Source organism: Peromyscus californicus, unplaced genomic scaffold (assembly GCF_007827085.1).
Source record: "Peromyscus californicus insignis strain IS unplaced genomic scaffold, ASM782708v3 Scaffold_11__1_contigs__length_118956290, whole genome shotgun sequence".
In the NCBI taxonomy this organism is placed as follows: Eukaryota; Metazoa; Chordata; class Mammalia; order Rodentia; family Cricetidae; genus Peromyscus; species Peromyscus californicus.
The window spans coordinates 71,472,229-71,496,301 of record NW_026294402.1 but is presented as its reverse complement, the minus strand read 5'-3'; the positions used below and the strand labels follow the sequence as shown (position 1 = coordinate 71,496,301).

General features: G+C 36.9%; 2 pseudogenes; both read right to left on the bottom strand.

The window, feature by feature from the left end:
- Positions 1-1,382: 1,382 nt before the first annotated feature.
- Positions 1,383-1,781, bottom strand: LOC128104459 (40S ribosomal protein S17-like; annotated as a pseudogene).
- Positions 1,782-8,485: 6,704 nt separating this feature from the next.
- Positions 8,486-12,082, bottom strand: LOC128105243 (malate dehydrogenase, mitochondrial-like; annotated as a pseudogene).
- Between the last annotated feature and the right edge of the window lie 11,991 nt (positions 12,083-24,073).

Genomic DNA, 24,073 nt, shown 5'->3' with positions numbered 1-24,073 from the left:
AGTCTAGGCCTTTGCTATAACATAGGCTCTCCCAGTCTTCACAAATCCAAACTGCACACAGCAAAGAGCACAGAACAATGGGGGTGGGGGAAGGGTGAATATAAGAGCTAGGCTATGTAAATGGTGAAATTTTTCCATTGAAATCTATTTTCTTCTATGCATACTGAGTGAATGATGACAAAAAGTTAATGTAGTAAAATCAATTGTAAAAGGTAATTAAACTCACACTCGTACTCTTGCTTGGTGTTCTTTACTTTTCACTTTCTGTTGGTGCTTTGTGCTTGTCAGAAGAATAACATCAAATATTCCATTTATAGGAAGTCGTGCATTCTTAGAGCTCATGGGGAAATCCGTATTTGTTTGCACTGACACAGCCAGCTAATTAGCCTTAACCGAGATGGCAAGAGCTTACACAGAGACCCTCTTTCCTTGAAATTCCCTGTGAGTCTTAAGCACCAAACATTCCAAAAACCTTTGAACAAGTTTACAACAGTTTCAGACTACAAGGCCTTGGAGCCATATGTTGTTTTACTTTGTTAAGACAGCTTTTTGCTATGTATTCCAGGCTTCCCAAGCTGGCCTTGACTTCACCATGTAGGGCAACCTGGCCTCAATCGTGCATCAGTCCTCTCACCTGGACCCCACATGTCAACTGCTGGGAATCACAGGCATGAGCACCATGCATGTGTACCAGGCTTCATATCTTTTATTACATTTTTCCTTCTTTCCATGGTATCTGTGAAAATTGCATATAATTGAGATCACTGGTCATGATAATGATGATGGCTGGCATCCACTGACAAATTAGCAATGTGTTGACCACTTCTTCACAGCACTTACTGCAAATTGCCTCAGTCTTTACAGAACCTTGAAACTTAGAATCTCCAGGTTTGTAGATGACACAATTGAAAGGGAGACAGTTAAGGACATAGTAAATGAAATGCAACAGGTACAAAACGTTCTGTATTTCTTTTAAGTTAGATGGAGCTCTTTCACAATGGAGAATTTAAATTCTGGTTTGGATGAAGACTCGGAGAGAAGACATACTTAAAATAAATAAGTTAGCAGCCAGTCTGACACTCTGGGGCAGCATTTGAATAAACAGACACTCTGATTTCAGCCTATGGAAGTAATTCTAGGTCTCTAAGGGTTTAGTCACAGCTAAAAATTAAAAACCTTTTATATGACCAAATACTCATAAATGTACATGTATTAATAAATCTTATTTCATAATATTTTGAGCATGCATGACAAAAATTTCTTTTCTTCTTTCTTTCTTTCCTTCTTTCCTTCTTTCTTTCTTTCTTCTTTCTATCTCTGTCTCTCTGTCTCTCTCTTTCTTTTTTTGTTTTCAGGTTTATTGAAAATATTACAGAACAGATTCAAATGGCTCCACGTGGTATTTTGAAATTCATCCCAACTGTAGGCTGATTGACCTGTGGGTTGGAGAGACTGCCAAAGTCCAGAAGCTTCAACATTTCCTTGGCATTGAATCTACCTCAATGATCTGATTTAGGGCTGAGACCTCAAGAACATAATTATCCCTCCTCTATCTCTTCCTCCTGCAACTGGCTAGAGATACCTCTCACAGGACCTGTCTGAATCTTCTTCATCAGATACTTGACATAGCCAGGTATCTTGTTGCCATTTCAAGCTAGGAATAATATGATTTCCTTGTGCATGTGCTTGTTAGGGTGGAAGTCATTACCTAGGCATGTATAGTACTTCTCAATGGTGACCCAGGCTACATTCTTCATAGTCTTAGTGTGAACATGGCCCATGTTGGCAGGTCCTGGTAAAACAGAATTTTATTTTTCTTGTTGTCCTTAAGTGCTGGTAGAGAACAAGAAACATATTCTATAAACTATCAATAGGTAATAAACTGTATTTAAAATTCATTTATGGCAAATTAAAAAATTAAAATTTATTTATAACTGAATATGTTTATAATGTCATAAAACTTTATATATTTATGGGTTGCCAAGTTATATCCCAATGTGTATATACATATAACATAATTTGTATTTTAAGAAAAAAAATTTGATTTATAAATTAAGAGAATAAACAGTGCCAAGTTTCTATTAGATTTAACAAGTTTTATTCCACTTCACCATGGTTTATTATCCTTCCTACATGTGACTACAGGAAGAAATTTCTGCAGGATGATATCCATTAATGACATCAATTTTCCTCTGAAAGTGTAGAACTACTGTGATTCCTCTGGAAATGGACAGCATGAACTATGATAGCCTGGTAGCTGGTTAGAGGAACATGGACTGAAAGGGCAGAGGGAATAAAACATAAGAATGCAAAAGGGCAGAGGATAAAATAGGCTGGGAGAACAGCACCTACGTTATATGGGATTCTTGACCCTAACGCTACCGAGGGTTTGAAAATCTGCACCGGTGAACATGAGATGTGCAGAGAAGAATGGTAGGTTGACAAGTAGACAACAGGTTACACAAAGGAGTACAACTAATCTGTGACTCACATCAAGTAGTTTCCAGATTCAGAATGCAGGGAAACTCAATGATACATCTCAGGCTAGGTAGATTCTGGACATAGCCATCTTCAAGCTATGGAATAGGAACAAATATCTGATGAGTCTGTGTAAAACAGAGAGGCCCCCTGCAACTGAAATTATATGCAAACCAAAGATTTTTTAAAAGACAGACACGCCTTGAGAAATGTTCCTAGCATTTGGATCAAGATAGAAATGAAGACAGGAAGTGGTAAGAATGGACACTTAGGAGGAACTTGACCAATTCTTAGAGTTTTGTGAAATTACATTTCAGCTCATGTGCTCAAGGTTTCCAGGAAGACACTATAGGCTATTTCAGTTTTAACAAGCTACTGTACTTGGACATGTCTTATTTTTACATATGTAAAACTAAAACAAGATTATCAAATATCCAAACAATATGGTAAGAATTAAGGAAAACAAGCACACTTCTTAATGTGTTCAATCAAGATTAAGTGATCCAGGAGTGTGTTGTTACAAATAATGTGAGATTAAGTAAAAAGTAATTACTGAATTTATTGAATGTTTGCTCTGGATCCTGAACTATAGTAATTTCTCAACATGTGTTATCTGACTTCACATAATAACGTGATAAGGTGAATGTATTAATTTAATATTTCATATGAAGAAACAGAAGCTTAAAAGGCCACCTTACTGAAAGTCACAGAGCAAAGCTGGTAATAAGGTGAAAGGACACTTCAGAAACTGGAATTTACTTTAATTTGTTGATGTATATTAATTGCATAAAGTAACAGGTTTCTTTGTGCTATTTTCACACAAGTATATAACATACTTTGATTATTTCCAGCCATTGATTACAGTTTCTAAGCCCCTCCACACCACCTCTACCCACATCCCTAAGAGTCCCCTTTCACTTTCAAGACATCTTTTCCTAAATTCTACATATAAGACAAAACACACAACATTTGTCATTCTGAGTCTGGCTTGTTTTGATTGACATGATGATCTCAAGTAGCATCCATTTTTTCACAAACAACATACTTTCATTTTTTAATTTCGGGCTAAAACTCCATTGTGTTTATACACTATATTTTCATTTATTCATGTTTTATTATTGAAATTTTTAATTAAAATATACTTATATAACTTTCCCCATCCCCATCCACTTACTGATCCTTCCTGTGTCCTTCCAATCCGTTCCCTGACCTCCCATTCCCTTTCAAATTGATGACCTACTTTTTTATTATTGGTTTATACACACACACACACACATACACACAAATATATAAAAATATAAACACAACCAGCAGAGTCCATTTAGTCCATTAGGCTTCCTTGCATATGATCTCAGAGCTTTATGTTAATAACCAATTAGGGGGCTTGTCCTTAAGAGAGGCTAATTTTCCTTCTCTCATTAGTCATTTGCTGCCTGTAATTTCTTGTCTAGGGGTGGGACCAAGTGAAATTTCCCCCTCCTGCATTAGCATGTCTATTGATATTGTTATTGTTCAGGTCTTATTCAGGCAGCCATATCTTCCCTGTCATTCCTAGGAAATACAGTCTCACAAACAGACTTCCTGGTCCTTTTGCTACTACAACCTTTCCTCTCCCTCCTCCATGATGTTCACTGAGCCTTAGGTTCCTCAGGTGTCTTGTAAATGCCTCTGTTGGATCTCTGCATTATGACAGGTTGTGATTTTCTGCAGTGGTCTCCACTTGCTGCAAACAGATGTTGATTTGTTAAAGAGTGGGAGCTATACTTACCTGTGAGTATAAAGGTAAATTTTAGAGAGTAGTTAGGAATTATGCCAGTCTTGCAAAGTGGCAATAGTAGGTCTTCTGTAAGATCCATGACCTTACTAGCACCAGGTTCTTGGCTAAGTTTCAACTACCAGGCATGACTTCCTATTGAGTGGGCTGTAAGCCCAATTAGACAGCTGTTGGTTGCCAGGAAAATATAATTGCCTCTATTGCACATTTAAGAATATCTTGCCATGCTGGTCATTGTTGTGTTTCATTGGCATCACAGCTGGAGAGGACTATTGATTGCTTCCCTAACTTGGCAGTTTACATAGTGCTTTCTGGTTCTATGAAAGCTAGACCACAGAAAGAAAGCTTTCAGGTTAGATCCATCTCTAATCTTCTGAGTTTTGTGTCTGAAGTATCCAATGTCTTCAGCAATAAGGACTTACCTTCAACTTCTGAGAAGCAACCAAGAGCAACAAAAATAGCCTATCATATTGATAGTCACTTAGACTGGCCAACCACTCAAATGGTTGTTTTTCATGCCTGGTACTGGGGATTTTTTTTTTTTGATAGGCTATGGCTCTTATCCAAGTGGTGTAACTTCATGTACATGTCCATACCACCATCCATCCATCCATCCATTCATACATAGTATGATTTTAGGTAAATATAAAATAATATGATTTGTTAAGGCTTTATCATCCTTGGTGTTGTTTGTCCTTCTCCCCCCGCCCTTCTGTACTGACCTCCCTCTCCCCTCTTCAGCAAGAGACCTACCTAGATTGATTCCACCATCTGGCTGTTGTGTGGTGCTGCAGTGAACATGGCAGCCCAAGTATATTTATTGTAAGCTGACTTACAAAGTAACACCACTCCCTTTCTAACATCCTCATTTTACATTGCCTCATTCCTCATCCTAATATCTTTGTAAGTTGGATGTTAGAACTGGAAAAACTACCATTACTCTTACCACTATTATGAAGCAAGATAGGGAAAAGAAGTTTCTTTTTTCCTAGATCTTCATAAAATAAGTTCCAAATATCAGAGCATATGTTTTATAAGCATAAGAATGGTTGAACAAAACCAACTTGAGAGTTAACAATTAAACTGATTTCCATAAGCTCAATAATGCATTACTTAAATGTGGATATTTGGAGAACACTGAAATCATTATAAGGCTTTCTACAGCTGGATACATTTCTTCAATGAGTCTTCATGTAAATCGTCACACCCACCCTACCTGTTTTACCTTGACATTACTGCCAGCAGAGAAACAAGAGTCAATCTGTATTGTTGTTCAGGAGGAAAGACCAGGACTCCAAATCCAGACTTTCAGAGACGTGCCCCAACCTGACCTGGGATGATTGAAGTTCAGAATAACACATTGCAGTAGGAATCTGGAATTCCACTCTGCTCTTTGAGCACAACATGGGACTCAACATTTTCCTTCCCTTTAAGTTCTTCTCTGCATGACTAAACAAGTGATCTGGGTGTGGTTGGAGTGATGATTTCTGGAGTTTGGAGCCAAGATAGAAAAAGGTGTAGCACTGTAGCTTGGCTTTCTTGCCTGCTTATAAAGGAATAAGGGAGGAGTGCCAAACCCATGGACTCTTGCAAAACAGCACATTGTAAATGCCTACCTTATTTTAAGACCATCATTGGTAGGATATGCCACATGATAATGCCAGCAGTTTCCTAAATTTAGGAAAGCTAAATTTTTCCCTGAAGTGTTATGGGAATTTATAATGGGAACTTCTTTAAGTACGTTCCTTTGGGTCGGAAAAGCCATTTATTATAAACATTTGTTTCAAGGAAAATTACTAATAATTATTGAATTTTCTTGTTTCCTATGTATCTTTGCTTTGGATTGAAATTTTATATTTTTAATCACAGAATTCTCTGTAGCCCTATTTCTAGGAATGAGTAAGGTTTGTATGTGGATGAGAAATCATGTTATTACTCCTTTCATGAGTTACCAATCCACAGTACAGCTCCGCCTTCTCCCTTTTCCTCTCAATTTAAAATGGAACTTGGCACCCTAACAGAAAACAGCAACTACATTAAACTCCTTAAAAAGCTTTTCACATCGCTTGAATCAAAACTCTGCTTTTCACCAGCTGAGTTAGATGACTGTGGCTGGCATTAAATCGATGTATTTAACGGTGAAGTTCTTTCCATAACACAAACCCAGCATGTACAGCCATGGCTAAGTCTTCAGTCTTCCCTACTGAAGTCTCTCCAGCTAAAGTCAGAGGGGACCTCCTCCATCAATTTCTGATTTTTAGCATTCAGACAATATGTAGATGCTAAGGGCATGTTATTAAAATGATATTTCTATAAGTCATGGGCACTTGCCTTTTGAGCACAGAAGGAATATGGACTACAGAATTTTGCCCAGCCAGCTGCTGTTAAAGCATCAGCTAAATGGCCACCCTTCTAATATTCACACATCTAAGTCAGAAACACAGATTAGCAACCTACCACAACCTTGAAATTTACCAGCTTTCTTAATATAAACCTGCACACCAATTTATATCTGATATTCATTAAGAGTCACCTCAAAGAGAATTATATGACACTGAAGAAATAGAGCCTATTTGTAGCATCATTTAAACAAGTATTTACATGAGATTCTTGACCTAGAGGGTATTTTTTCTAAGTAGGCTCTTTCCTTTGAAGGCAAGTAATTACTTTCCAAAATGAGCATTAGCAGGGAGAATCTGCAAAGACATGTTTAGAGTTTTATTTTTTTATTGCATCAAAAACCAGTTTTCTAATTGCAATAAGTCATTCTTCTTCTATACAGTAACTTCCTGTTTATCTCTGATAGAGTGTGCTTGATTTATCCAGTTGCTACCAGATACAAGTGCAATTACATATGGTAAAAGGAGATCACACAAGAAGAAAGTGGCAAAGTCTTCACTCAATATCCTTGGATCTTGTGAATAAACTGTAAGTTGTAGCCTTTTCACTCACAAAATTTCCAAAGCTGATAAAATAATGTGTTCTATGTATATTCATCATGTTGATGAAAAATAACAGATCACAATACAACTCATATGTTTCCAAGATACAAATACACATGAACTATTTAGGATTTGGCAGTGGTTTTCAATATATTAGTTGTATGACTTTGGGTAGTAATGTGACCTCCTTAAGTTTAATTTTCTCTTTTTGACAAGTATAATTTATTATAACTTCAGTCTACCAGACACATATACTATATATAGCCCATGATATAATATTTTGGAAACAAGAAAATTTTCTAATTATTAGTAAGATCAAACTTCTCATTTTAGAGATGAGAAAAAATGAAACTAAAACATTTTAGTAGTGAAAAACTGAGATTTGTAAGAAAATGTATCAAAATATACCTTATTTTAATTCAACAAATAATGTACAGAATGCTTGTTTTAGCTCAAGCAATAAGACAAGAGAAAAAATAGAGGCAATACATACAAAACAAGAAGTCAAAGCATCCCTATTTGCAGACATCATTGTCCTATATAAAAACAAAACAAAACAAAAAACACTGATGACCAGAAAATTCTTGTCTGATAAATACTTCCAGTGAAGTAATAGAATACAAAATCTACATACAAAAATTAGTTTTTCTTTGCACCAACAATAAACTTTACTAAAACGGAATAAGGAAAAATAATTTACTCACAATCAGTTAAAAAAATGAAAAGAAGGGCTAATGAGATGACTCAGAGGGTAAAGGTACTTTCTGCCAACCTGGAAACCTGGGTATGCTTCCTGGAACCCACACTGTGCAAAGAGAGGACCAACTCCCAAGAGTTGTTCTCAGATTTCCACCCTGTGTAATGATTTCCACCCTGTGTAATGGCTTAGTTGTGCGTGCCCACACATACATACACACACAGAGGGGGGGGGGGTCAAAATAAAATTATAAAACCCCCAAATACCTAACTTGAAATGTAGAAAACCTATACAGCCTCTACAATGAAATCTTCACAGCATTGAAAGATTGTATATCTGTAAAATTCTCATTATGCTTAAAGAAAACAGTTTACCTTGCAAAATTCATGTATATGAGGATTTATTTTTTTTTAAGAAAGTCGGAGTCTCCTTTCTTATCACTATCAACAGATCAGCCATAATTTGGAAGAGAAACTGATGCTGATACAACACTCACCATCAAAGTAAATTCAAGACAAAGGAAAGGTCTCGGAAGTGGCTTTGGAGACACGATGCTGAGTAAGTTAGGGTGATACTGTTGTTGATGCCCACACTTCACCTCATGTCCTTGAAGACCTCATCTTTCTTCATGGAGGCTTTCAGCCCCAGAATGGCCTTCACTTCTAAAAAGCAGTGGTTTTGCTAATGCCCAGGTTCTCCGGGCTCATTTTCCTCAACAGTGACAGCTGGAGACGTAAAGTAGGTGTGCCCCTTTCCTTTGGACTGAATGAAGGAACACTAGACAATTTTTTTTTTCTTTCTGGCTAATGGTGTCCACCAGGGAGAAGACAAAGCAGGTTCCAATATATGCCATGGACAGAGTGACAGAACCTGTTCCAGCCTTGGCCCCACAACTTCTGAGCACGTTCCCTGGATCCTCCCTGTGAACATGTGTAGCATGAATCTTAAAGAGTCTCATTAATAAAAACAAACCGAGGGCCAGGTACTTGGGTGAATGCTGGAAGATCAGAGAAGTAGAACAAGCCACAGCCACCTCACCTCACCAGTTTCTCAGCTGATCCTGTTTCCTCAGACTGGAAACCTCTGAGTCCTCATCCAGAATGAATCTCAGCTGAACTGCTGCTAGAAGCCTGAAAACTTAACCAGCCAAATGCTTCTAGTTTCTGGACTTCACACCTTATATACCTTTCTGCTTTCTGCCATCACTTCCTGGGATTAAAGGTGTGTGTCACTATGCCTGGCTGTTTCCAGTGTGGCCTTGAACTCACAGAGATCCAGATGGATTTCTGCCTCTGGAATGCTAGGATTAAAGGTCTGAGTGCCACCATTTTCTGGCCTCTATGTCTGTCTAGTGGCTGTTCTGTTCTCTGACCCCAGATAAATTTATTAGGGTGCATGATATTTCGGGGAACACAATACCACCACAAACATGAATTGCTGGCTGTGGGAAAAGCCAACTCTGCGGGTACACTGAGGAATCAAGGGGGTGATTATCTTCCCAGCATCATCACCAATAACAGGCATGTAGACACCAGCTGGGTCCAAAACCTTTAGGTCTGCCACAAAAGTGTTTGCTCTCATGAGTCCAGGTTTGTCATGCAGAAGATCTTGCTGGAGTTGTACACTCTATGTTCCTTGACAATTTCTTCTGTGATTGGGATGGTGGAGTTAACTAGTTGGTACGATCCAGATCACAGCTTCTAGGCTTTGCTGGGTGCATGATGTTGTCAGTGTGGCCCCGATGGTAGCATCAGTGTTGAACAGTTTCTGCAGTGTCATGCCTGGTTTCCTGGAAGAGTAGCTGGGACCATAACCACATTTGAATTTTTTAGGTATCTTGGAAGCTGCTCAGGACAGAGGTTTCCTTTCATATTTGTTTTGGTCTTGATGTGACTCAGATTGACACCTGGCTCAGAGCAATATCATCGAAGATCAGTGGTCTCACTAATGAGCTGTTCTTCAGGAGGAGTGAAAGGGACTACCCAATCCCACCAGAAGCCCCAAACAAAGCTACTTTAGCATTGCTCTGGGCCAAAGCACTGAAACTGTCTTGTCCTAGAAGGTCAAGTGGACAGGAGGGACACTGACCAGAAAGTATAGGAACTAGCTGGGAACAAGTTGTAGCTGGAGTTTTCTCTCCGGGTCCCACCAAGCCCTGGCAGTCTGACAGCCCACTTATAAAATAAACACACAGACACTTATATTATTTACAAACTGTATGGCCGTGGCAGGCTTCTTGCTAACTGTTCTTATATCTTAAATTAACCCATTTCTATTCATCTATAAGTTGCCACGTGGCTCGTGGCCTAACAGTACCTTACATCTCGCTTGTCATGACGTCGGCTGGCAGCGTCTCTCTGCCTCAGCCTTCTACTTCCCAGAATTCTCTTCTCTGTTTGTCCTGCCTATACTTCCTGCCTGGCTACTGGCCAATTAGCATTTTATTTATACAGAGTGATATCTATAGCAACAAGTGACTCCAATGAACTCCCTGTTATTCATATTTTAAAAGGAAGGCTCTAACTATGTAGTCCAGTCTGAATAGAACTCTGTGAAACTCTTTGTGTAGACCTTGGTAGTCTTGACTTGATCATTCTCTATCATTCACCCAGGTTCTGGGATTTAGGTATGTTCCACTATATCAAACTTTCATAGGTTTTGTTTGCAATGTCTTGGATGCACAATCTACTCTATTCCTTCATCAGGGGGCTACTGGCTTCCAGCAGAAAGCCCTGGAAGACAATGATGAGATGCATACTTGTGTCAAATCAGAAGTGGTCATCTCCTTTCTACTTCACTGTCTATGAACAATTGATTCCAACTACATGGGTTGTATTCACTTAACAAATACCTACTTTGTAACTGCTATAGCTATATTATCAAGAAGCTTCAATATTAATATGAAAGCTATACAACCATGAAAGGATTGCAAAGCAATGAAGTAGTTAAAGAAAATATATCTGCAGGTGTGGTAGCATATAGATTGGACCTCCAAGAATGAGGAAAACTTGGTGAGTTAAGATGAAGGAAAATAAAATGGGACTTAAGTAAATGTAAGCAAAGATGATCCAAAAGAAGACATGGTGTTTGGTAACAAGTGGAAGGATTCAAGGACAAAATCTTAGCCAGTTGAATATGCATTTTGTTCTAAAAGGTCTTGAATGTAAGCCTATCTAGTCACATATGAGCCAGAATACATTATAGGGTCATTGATGCATTTTAACTTTATTACTAAGATAAATCATAGTAAGAAGTATTTCTTTTATCTTCTGAGATTATAATAAATCACCTCATTCCCCCTTCTCATCTTTCCCATCAAACCCTTCCATATACCCCTTCTTGTTTTCTTTTGAATTCATGGCTTCTTTTGTCATCAGTTGTTATTACGTACATGTATGCATATGCACATACATATATATCCCTAAATATAACCTGATCAGTCTGTGTAATGATTCTTTAATATGTTTTCAGGGATGATTATTTGTTATTGGGTAACCAATTGGTGTGCTCTTCACTGGTGAAGACGTTTTCTCACGCTCTCAGCATAGTTGCCCGTAGTTCTTTGTTTTAGAAACTCTTATGAGCATGCCTATTAGTGTTATCCTTGTTCAGTTCCTGCTTAGTCATGTTGATTTATGGGTGTAGTTTCTGACATTCTTATGAGATGCAATCTTACAGCAAACTCCCTGTATCCCTGTCTCTTGCAATCTTTCTGCAAAATGGTCCCTGAGCCTTAGGTGCAGGAGTTGTGTTGTAGATGTATCATTTGGGACTGGGCTCCACAACTCTGCATTGTGATTGTTTGTGGTGTTCTATAATGGTCTCCATTCATCACAAATAGCAGTTTCCTCAATAAGGAGTGAGAATTACACTTATCTGTGGGTATATAAACAAAGATTTAGAATGTAGTTAGGGACTACGCTGGTTGAGTAAACTGGCAGCTGTAGGTATGTTCTCTTTCAAGATCTAAAATAATAATCTATGCAGATCAATGACAATCATCTATAGGATTGCCCAGATCATTTTTTTTCATAGTGGAAAGATTTTGTGTTGTCTTAAAAAGAGAAAAAAGTAATAGAAATTTTACTGTGAAGAACATAATCCAATCCACTTACCTATGAGGAAAGTCCTGAGTTTCCTATTGTTATTTGAGGACAATGAGACAATTGCCTTCTTGGACCCAAAGGCCATTGTATCTGCCCATTTTTTTCATTATCATGATGGAATACCTGAGATAGTCAGACCTCAGAACAAAAAGGATTATTTGATTCACTGTTTGAGATGCTGAAAGTATGAACAATATGGCACATGTTCTGGTGAGTATTCCCTCTTCATAGCATCAGTGTATGATGCAGGACCAGTAGGAATGCTTGTGGGAGGAAAGGATTACAGGTGGGAATCCAGAAAGACCTTGAATTCTCATGATCCCTTCCTGAGGTCCGTGTTGAATTGCCTGCAGATCTCCCCATTGATTCCACCTCTTATAGATTCAACCTCCCAACATTGCTGTGCTAGAAATGTCCAACAGATAACCTTCTAGAAGACAAACAACACCCAAGTCATATCCTAAACCTATGTTCATACATCCTTGACAAAAAAGGGACATGAAACCAATAAGCAAGCAAAAATGTTTATTTCAAAAATGGTAGTTATCAAAGGGAAAGAAATACAATGATTGATATAGAAGGAGGAGATCATGTTTATAAAAAAATTAAACCACCACTGTCCTGCAATTTGAAATACTCCCCATCTCTTTCCCCCAGTTGAGAACAGTTGATATAAAAGCAGATGTTTCTATTTCAAAAAAAAGTTCAAAACAGTGTTTTACATAACACTAGAAATATGTACCAAAGCAGCAAAATTGCTGTTACCATATGAGGACAAATGAGAAAAGAAACCTGAAGTAATCAAATGTTTCAATCTTAGAAAAATGGAAAATACAAATAAAACAATCTCAGAAATTTTTAAAGGATGTGGATGACATACTGAAAAGACGTTGTCACACAAACCAAAACCAATCATTAAAGGCTCTTCCAAAGCTTTAGTGTTGTTTTAGTTTGGGGTTTTGTTTTGGTTTTTCTCACTGTGTAGCACTGGCTGCTCTGGAACTTGCTATTTGAACCAGGCTGGCCTCAAACTCGAAGAGATCCACCTTCTTTTGCTTTCCAATTGCTAGTATTCCACCTCTTATAGATGAGCCACCATGTCCTCTTCCAAAGCTTGCAAAAGGCAAGATTTGAGAAGTGAGAAAGGGGATTGTTTTAGGCACAGGGGGCTCTATGCTTTCATAGTTACACAATCCGCGTTGACAGCAACTTGAAGAATGTTAAATAAAAATGTATACTTCTCAGAACCACAACGGACTACCAATCAGAACTAGGAGGTGTTTGTGGGTTTTGTTTCTGTTTTTCCAATAGGGAAGCATTTTTCTTAGAATCATTGTTAGTATAAAGAACAAAATAAAGCACAATCACATGAGAAGAAAAAAATTATTTCAAACCTGTCATGTTCTAAGAATTCAACTTGGTGGTTTAACAGGTATTTCGTTCATGGTTCAAAGAAACTCTTATACATGGGAAACATGAAAATCAGTAACACACAAGAGCACACAAGACAAAGAAACAAGTGCATGATATCTATTGATGTCAATATTTTTATTATACATTTCTTTCTACAATTGAAGCATCTATTCAACAGATATTTATTGAGCCCCTACTAAGTACCTTACACTAGGACCACACTAGTAAATAGGCAACTATCTTTCTGACAACGTAGGGTTTATGTAGTGGGGTAGAAAAAAATATATCTATACCCAAATGTGGGCTAGAGAAAAATGGCATGAAATCACAGAAAGCAGCATGAGAGCAAATGGCAAGATTGAGAATGCAATGCAGGTACTTCTATAAAGGGAGAGGCAAACAAGTCCTCTGAGGGTGGTAACATTTTCAAAATCTGAGTAAAACGAAGAAGTGAGATGCAGCATTCTTCCAAAACTGCATTCTGAGTAGATGGATGAAACACAACATGCAAAATTCAGAAGGCAAAATGGAGCTTGGTGCCTTCAAGAAAACAGAGGTGTAGTCTGGGGGGGGGGGGGGGTGGGGGAAGACGAGCAGGGTTTGTAAGCAAAGTTCCCTACAATGTCAGCAGTCCGCTATCAATTAAACCAAGAGATTCAAATGTTTAAAATATAAGCATGCTAGAAAATAGAGCTGAAAAGAATAGTGCTCGCTGTAAGGGCCAAGTCTGCAGGGGCTGAGGACAGTGAGAAGAAAGGCTTTCAGGAAGGTGGCAGAAACAATCATGTCAAATATATGTAAGAAAAAGAATGAAGAGCCAGGGACAACCAGTGAATTGTTTCACATGGAAATAGGGACTTAGGTAATTTGCTAGCAGTTCAATAGAATCTATCTTTGTCAGCAAACAATGATATATAATTGAATGTCCAAGGACAAAAGAAAGATTTTTATCAATACAAATATCTTTGAAAAGTAAGTCAAAATTGACCATGAATTTGATGTATAAATTTTTTTTAAAAAGGAGAGTGAAGATATCCCACACTTTGGACACAGGGCTTGAAGGATTTGAGCTGGATCTGACCTGAAAACCCCCTCTATAAGGACTAGCTCGTATAGTATTAGAAGGGTCTATGAAACCTGGCTAAGTAGGGCAACAATCAACGGTCCTACTCAGTTGTAATGCCTGTGAATCACAATGTTAACCAGGGAGGTAAAGTATTTTTGAAGATGCAATAGAGACACTCATATCTTGGTGGTAATTGACAGCTGTCTAATTGGACTTATGACCCACTCAATAGGAAAGAAACCATGCCTGGTAATGAAAACTTAGTCAATGTTCCACAGCTAGAAAAACAGTGGATCTTAGAGAAGAACCCAAAACCACCACTTTACTAGATCACTATAATTCTTCACTTTATTCTAAATATATATCCTTCTATCCATAGATATGTGTAGCTCTCATGTCTCATAAAAAAACTCTCTTTTCAGCAGATGGAGACCACTATAGAAAGCCATAAGATCTCAAAATGTAGTGAACAACTGATTAGCAGTGCCCATCTCCAACAGATAAATCTACAGCACAACTCCTATACCTAAGGCTCAAGGAACATTGTGAAAGAGGCAAGAGAAAGACTGAAAAAGCCAGAGGACCAGGGAATCTGCTGTGAGAGAGCATCTTCTGACTATGATAGGAAAGCTACACCCACAATACCTCAATAATATATCTGCCTGAACAAGACCAGGACAAGGAAGAAAGATCTTCCTGAACCTAACTATAGATATGGACAGATTTTTTAATTAATTGTTCTTTTTTTGTTTCACCGCTTATAACAGCTAATGTTATGATCCACAGTAGTAATTTTAATTTGGATCCTTGTATGAATTTAGTGAAAAGTATGAGTGAAGTTTTGGCATAGGGTATAACTAATTATGATTTTTATATGTTGATTTTTAACTAGTTAAATTTTACTGTTAATAAGAATTTGTACAACCATTTGTTGTGCAACAATATTCTTGGGGTGACATGAACAAATGTGTAATTACCCCAAATAGGAAGACTGGAGTCTAACTTGATAAGCCAATGAGTTTTAATGGGGTTAATTTCAGGAATATGGGTGAGAAGTTACTTACAGAACCAGAAGTGACACAAAGACAGTTACATCACCAAAAATGCACTCCAGCATGGATGATGACTCACAAAAGCTGAGAACCTATACTTCACAGCCTACAGGAAGCACAACAGATTGGATAGTGTTCTCCCCATGCAGCTCAGTTGGTCTCTACTTCTTCCGGGCATTTGGCTAGTCTCTGCTGCTCGCAGGTAACTTGGCTGCTCTCTGAGTGTGTCTCAGCAGTCTTACTGCATATATATGCTTGGGGGAAAAGGGGCCTAGTAGTCAGTTTCAGGAACTTCCTGCAGCTATTTTGAAATGGTTACTCCTGAGATTAATGAACTTCCCAGCAGGGTGGAGTGTTTCACTTCCCTTAGAATGTCCTGTTGCTTCACCTCCCTTCTAACATCCTGTCTTAAGATGTCCTACTATTTTACCTCCTTGGACATTCTGTGTCTTAAGATGCTTCCTTCCTAGATAGAAGTTTTTAACCCAGGAGGAAACTGAGACATAGCACCAATGACTATCTGGTTTTATTTCTGTTACTCTTCATCTTAGTAGACTCCCTGGAATCAAGTTGATAAAATCACACAATGATGAGCTGCTCTATGCATATGTAAGATTCATCTATATTTTTTTTCTTGAAAGTTTCATCCCTGCTAATAGAAGAATTGTAAAATCCATTTGAGTTTTCTAAAAATTTTGCCATGTGTGGCAGAGAAGGAAAATTTTGAGTACACCTTGACATCTTTAAAGATATTTGATTTTCTAACTCCTTTGTTATATGTACTAATTCAACATTACTAGTTATATTATATATTTGAACTCTTTCATTATCAAAAGATGATCAAATAACCATTAACTCTGCTCTTTTAAAGTCTCTTCTCATCTCACTTTTCAGTTGACTTACATGATGGTATTTAGTTATTCTGTTCTTATAGATGACAGATTTATCTGTAAAGAAAATTTATAATTCCTCTGCACACTGTTTGCTTTGTCTATTTTACTAATTTAAAATGTTTATCTTAGCTCAATTTATTTCTTTCAAGTGTAATTTTTTAATAAGATGGATATATTCACATCCACTTCATTTCTTTAGGCTAAACACTTTCAGTATTCTGTATTATTGGATGAATCTTATTATCAGTAGATAATTGAATTCATTTAGTGTTAACAGGATTTGAATGTCTTTGCACTTATATGGGGACTTCAATCTAATATAATATTCACTCATTGATAGAGAATTGCTGTAGTTTGCCTATTGTTGCAGGCCTTGGGTCAGTTTCATTATTGGTAATGATTTTTCCTACTTCTTTATTCTATCTAGTTTCCTCACCTTTTCCTCTCAGGTATTCCCACTCCTGTTTTCCCTATATTTAAATAGTAGTAGTAGTAGTAGTAGTAGTAGTAGTAGTAGTAGTAGTAGCAGTAGTAGTAGTGTATGTGTATGTGTGAGTGTGTGTGCATATGTGTGTATGTGTGTGTGTGTGTGTATTTTCTCTCTTCCTTAAAAATTCATTATACACACATATGCTTGACAATTCTACTCTAATAGGCTTCATGTATCTTGGCAGAACCCTTTAATCTGTGATGCCAGTCAAATAGCAAAGTAGCCATTTTGATTTTATCTCACTCAGACACTCATATGATGCATAGGAAGGAGAATTTTATTTGTAGAACATTTAAAATTTATCCCTCATAACTAAAGTCTTAGCTTATATCATTCAGTAATGAGTCCTACATAGTAATTAAACAGTATATTATTTTTGTTTTTCTTTTCATTTGCTTTTGAGACACAGTCTCATTATATAGCACAGATTAGCCTTGAATTTGCAACAATACTCCTGCCTTAACCTCCCAATGATGCAGTGTTTTTTGTTTTGTTTTGTTTTTAATCAATGGGAGCTTCCATGGCCAAATTGTGAATTACCATAAACCTACAATCTGAGACACTCATGGTCATCAAAGATTGACCTGGAGCAATGGCCTCACATTTATTGTCTCATGTCAATGGAGATAAATAACATGAACTCTAATGAGAGCATGTATAGTGGAATCATGGTTTATGAAGAATTACTATAGAACAGAGAAAAATTGAAGAAAAGTGAGAAATTAAGGAGGCATAAAAGAAACTTCTAAGACAGGGAATAGCTTCCAAGAGAGGTAAAGGCATTGAATCACCTTTGCATGACATTTCATAAGCAACAACAAAAATTAGACAAAGACTGAGGTAACCTCCTTTTTAGATTGGTTAATTCTCTGAGATCTCATGGGCCAAGACATAAAGAGTCCATATACTCTATGTATGTTGCCCTGGACCAACCAACTGGTGGTTTTGACCATGGGCCCTTTTCCCTGACTACCTACTATCAACTAACATTTGTCTTCTTACCACATACTGAGTTATAACCCTAAGCCACTATAACCAGCAAATTGTTATACTCTTACCATCAAGATATTCTACATTTACAGCACTTGTAGCTAAATTCCCTTTCTGTGATGAATTTTCTTTACTTATTCAATTCAATGGAGTTTTTAAATATATTATATCATTCTAGAATTTTAAATTTCATATATTTAAATAGATAGCATTTTATTGGTTTATAGCTATTTTAAATAAAATACACATAAAGAAACATGTAAGCACACAATTCACAGAGCAAACATCCAAATATACATCACCCAAGTCAAGAAAAGAAATAATTGAGTATCCCAGAGCCTTCATCCTAAGCATGCTTACTCTGCTTCCTCAAAAAGAGAGTTCTTGAATTTCATCGTGGTTGATTGAATTACTTTCTTGTAAACATTTGCTTGTATACATGTATTCATGTAACAACTATTCCTTCATAATTGATTTCTATATATTATATTTCTAAGATGTATTTTGCTTCTTGTATGGAGAAGAATCTATACTGTACCTCCTACTACGGGTATCTACCTATGTCTACCTATGTCTTTCTAACTCCCCTTCAGTACGTTAAGCAATATTTTTTTATTAACTTTGAAGGAGTTAATCATTTGGGAAAGTATGCAATGTCATTTCCTTAGAAGTTTTTTCCTTAAGATTTATTTATATTGTGTGTGTGCATGCACACAGGCACACATACACTTGTATGCAAAATGTATTAGGACTTGTATAAAATTTACTATTAAGTTGTTGTCCTTTTTCTCATTGGCTCTCATTGTTATATATTCCAGGCATTCTTAATCAAATAGGTTAAAGTGTGTACTCCTACAATATTACTTTCTTTACTCTCTCTGGTATTTGGTAAAGGCTTTCAGGAACTTGTAAAAATATAAAATAACTCATGCCAATAGAAACTAAAATACAAATTGAAGAAAATTGAATAATATATTTTAGTAACATGACATACATAATATATGTACACACACAGAATTAAGTCCTTTAAGCTACATATACCAAATCAGAGAGTCTAATGTGTTGAATTTATGGGGATAAAGAAATGACAGAATATTCAAGAATTTTCCAGAAATATGTGATATGACACATAGAAAAAACAGTCATACAGTTTTACAGTTTAGAAACATATTACTCCAGTTCAAACTCTTGCTCAGCTTTGCTTCTGCATAACTGGATAATTTATAGAACTTTCTTAGTTTAATATGCTAATGAACAGACCAAGATGACACAGTTATTTAGACCTTTGATGAGATAAAAATTTAAAGTACAAAACACCCAGAAAATCTGGAACACCATGAAAAGACCAAGCCTAAGAATAATAGGGATAGAAGAAGGAGAAGAATTCCAGCTCAAAGGCACAGAAAATATATTCAACAAAATTATACAAGAAAACTTTCCCAACCTAGAGAAGGACATGCCTATGAAAGTATAAGAAGTGTATAGAACACCACATAGACTGGACCAAAAAAAGTCCTCTTGTGACATAATAGTCAAAACACTAAACATACAGAATAAAGAAATAATATTAAGAGCAGCAAAGAAAAAAGGTCATGTATAATATAAAGGCAGACCTATCAGAATTACACCCAACTTCTCAATGGAAACTCTGAAAGTCAGAAGGTCCTGGACAGATGTTCTGAAGATATTAAGAGACCATGGATAACAGCCTAGACTACTATGCCCAGCAAAGCTTTTAATCACCATAGATGTAGAAAGCAAGATACTCTATGACAAAACCAGATTTAAACAATATCTATCCACAAATCTAACCCTACAGAAACTACTAGAAGGAAAACTCCAACTCAAAGAAGTTAGCTACAACCACCAAAACACAGGCAATTGATAACCTCATACCAGCAAATTCCAACGAAGGGAAACACACACACACACACACACACACACACACACACTATCACCAAAAAGTAACAGGAATTAATAATCACTGGTAATTAATATCCCTTAATATCAATGGACTCAATTCACCTATAAAATGACACAGCCTTACAGGTTGGATATGAAACTGAGATCTATCCTTCTGCTGCATACAAGAAACACACCTCAACCTCAAGACAGACAGTATCTCAGAGTAAAGGTTGGAAAAAAACTTTCCAATCAAATGTACCTTAGAAACAAGCTGGTGAAGCTATCCTAACACCTAACGAAATAAACTTCAAACTATAACCAATCAAAAGAAATGAAGAAAGGCATTTCATATTCATTACAGGAAAAAAATCCATCAAGATGAAGTCTCAATTCTGAACATTTATGCTCTAAATACAAGGGCACCTACATTTGTAAATGAAACATTACTAAAGCTCAAATCATTCATCAAATCCCACACACTAATAGCGGGAGACTTCAACACCTCTCTCTCACCACTGGACAGGTCTGCCAGACAGAAACTTAACAGAGAAATAAGGGAACTAACAGATGTTATGGCACAAATGGACCTAACAGACATCTATAGAACATTTCACCCATATACATTCTTTTCAGCACCCCATGGGACCTTCACCAAAATTGACCACATAATCAGTAACAAAACAAATCTCAACTGATACAAAAAATTGGAATAACCCTCTATATCTTATCTGATCACCATGTCTTAAAGTTAGAATTAACAACAACACAAAATGCAGAAAGTCTACAAACTCGTGGAAACTGAATAATGCTCAACTGAATCACCACTGGGTCAAGGAAGAAATAAAGAAAGAAATTAAAGCCTTCCTAGAATTCAACAAAAATGAATGCACAACATACCCAATGGAACAGTATGAAAGCAGTGCAAAGACAAAAGTTCATAGCACTAAGTACCTACATAAAGAAGTTGGAGAAATCTCACACTAGTGACTTAACAGCACATCTAAAAGCTCTAGAACAAAAAGAAGCAAACTCACCCAGGAGGAGTAGACAAAAGGAAATAATCAAACTGAGGGCTGAAATCAATAAAATAGAAACAAAGAGAACAATACAAAGAAACAAAGAGGTGGTTCTTTGACTAAATCAATACAATAGACAAACCCTTATACAAACTAAGCAAGAAGCAGAGAGAGAATATCCAAATTGACAAAATCAGAAATGAAAAGGGGGACATAATCACAGACACTGAGGGAATCCAGAGAATCATTAGGTCATACTTTGAAAATCTGTACTCCACAAAATTGGAAAATGTAAAAGAAATGGACAATTTTTTGGGTAGGTACTACATACAAAAACTAAATCAAGATGAGATAAACAATTTAAATAGATCTATAACCCCTAAGGAATTAGAAGCAATCATCAAAAGTCTCCTAACCAAAAAAAGGACAGGGCCAGATGGTTTCAGCACAGAATTCTATCAGAATCTCAAAGAAGAGCTAATACCAATACTCCTGAAATTGTTCCAAACAATGGAAACAGAAGGAGCATTGCCAAACTCTTTTTATGAGGCTACAGTTACCCTGATATCCAAATCACATAAAGATACAACTAGGAAAGAGAATTACAGACCAATCTCCCTCATGAATATTGATGATAAATTCTCAATAAAATACTAACAAATTGAATCCAAGAACACATCAAAAAATCATGCCCCAAAATCAAGTAGGTTTCATTTCAGAGATACAGGGATGGTTCAACATGCAGAAATCCATAAATGTAATCCACCATATAAACAAACTGAAAGAAAAAACACACAATCATCTCATTAGATGCTGAAAAAGCCTTTGACAAAGTCCAACAAACCTTCATGATAAAGGTCTTGGAGAGATCATGGATAAAGACACATACCTAAACATAATAAAAGCAATATACAGCAAGCCAACAGTCAACATCAAACTAAATGGGGAGAAACTCAAAGTGACTCCACTAAAATCAGGAACAAGACAAGAATGTCCACTCTCTCCATACCTATTCAATATAGTACTTGAAGTTCTAGCTAGAGCAATAAGACAATAAAAGGAGATCAAGGGGATACAAATTGGAAAGGAAGAAGTCAAACTTTCACTATTTGCAGGTGGTATGATAGTATACATAAGTAACCCCAAAAATTATACCAAGGAACTCCTACAGCTGATAAACACCTTCAGTAATGTGGCAGGATACAAGATTAACTAAAAAAAATCAGTAGCCCTTCTATATACAAATGATTAATGGGCTGAGAAAGAAATCAGAGAAACATCACTCTTTACAGTAGCCACAAATAATATAAAATATATTGAGGTAACTCTAACCAAACGATTTAAAGACCTACATGACAAGAACTTTAAGTCTTTGAAGAAAGAAATTGAAGAAGATATCAGAAAATGGAAAGGTGTCCCATGTTCTTGGATAGGTAGCATCAACATAGTAAAAATGGCAATATTATCAAAAGCAATCTACAGATTCAATGCAATCCCCATCAAAATTCCAACACAATTCTCCACAGATCTTGGAAGATCAATACTCAACTTCATATGGAAAAACAAAAAAACCCAGGGTAGCCAAAACAATCTTGTACAATAAAGGAACTTCCAGAGGCATCACCATCCCTGACTTCAAACTCTACTATAGAGCTATAATAATAAAAACACCTTGATATTAGCATAAAAACAGACACATCGATCAATGGAATCAAATTGAAGTCCCTGACATTAATTCACACACCTACAAACACCTGATTTTTGACAAACAAGCCACAATTATGCAGTGGAAAAAAGAAAGCATCTTCAACTAAAGGTGCTGGCATAACTGGATATCTACATGTAGAAGAATGCATACAGATCCATATCTATCTCCACGCACAAAACTCAAGTCCAAGTGGATCAAAGACCTCAACATAAATCCAGTTATACTGAACCTGATACAAGAGAAAGTAGGAAGTAGTCTTGAACACATTGGCAGAGGAGAGCGCTTCCTAAATATAACACCAATAGCATAGACACTGAGAGCAACAATTAATAAATGGGACCTCCTAAAACTGAGAAGCTTCTGTAAGGTGAAGGACACTGTCAATAAGACAAAAAAGCAGCCTGCAGATGAGAAAAGATCTTTACCAACCCCACATCTGATGGAGGGTTGATCTTCAAAATATATAAAGAACTCAAGAAACTAGACATCAAAATATCAAATAATCCAATTAAAAATGGGCTACAGAACTAAACAGAGAATTCTCAACAGAAGAATCTCAAATGGCTGAAAGACATTTAAGGAAATGTTCAACATCCTTGGCCATCAGGGAAATACAAATCAAAACAACTCTGAGATACCATCTTTTAAACCTGTCAGAATGGCTAAGATCAAAAACACTGATGACAGCTTACGTTGGAGAGGATGTGGAGAAAGGGGAACACTCCTCTACTGCTGGTGGGAATGCAAGCTTATACAGCCACTCTGAAAATCAGTATGACAGTATCTCTGAAAATTGGGAATCAACCTAAAGACCCAGCAATACCACTCCTGGGCATATACCCAAAAGATGCTCAAATATACTACATGGACATTCACTCAACTATGTTCATATCAGCACTATTTGTAATAGCCAGAACCTGGAAACAACCTAGATGCCCTTCAGCTGAAGAATGGATAAAGAAAATGTGGTACATTTACACAATGGAGTACTACTCAGCAGTAAAAATACGTCAACATGAAATCTATAGGCAAATGGATGGAACTAGTAAAATCATCCTGAGTGAGGTAACCCAGACCCAGAAAGACAAACACATTATGTACTCACTCATAAGTGAATATTAGATGAAAAGCAAAGGATAACCAGGATACAATCCACAACCCCAGAGAAGCTAGGTAAAGAGGAGGACACTAAGAGGGACACACATGAATCGCCCCAGGAAAGGGAAAGGGCTAACATATCCTGGGTTAACTGGGAGTGGGAAATAGAGGGGAAGGGATGAGAGGTGGGAACATGAGGGCTTGAGATAGCCAAGTTGGGGGAAAGACAGGGAGGGAGAGGAAAGAGAGAGTTATCTTGACAGAATGTACCATTAAGGGGGTGGGAAGAAATCTGCAGCTAGGGAAAACCCCAGTAACTCACAAGATTGTCCTCATAGCAATAGTGGAGACAGTGCTTGAACTAGCCTTCCCCTGTACTGAACTTGGTATCTACCCTAATTGTCATCATAGAACCTACATCCACAACTGATGGAAGCAGATGCAG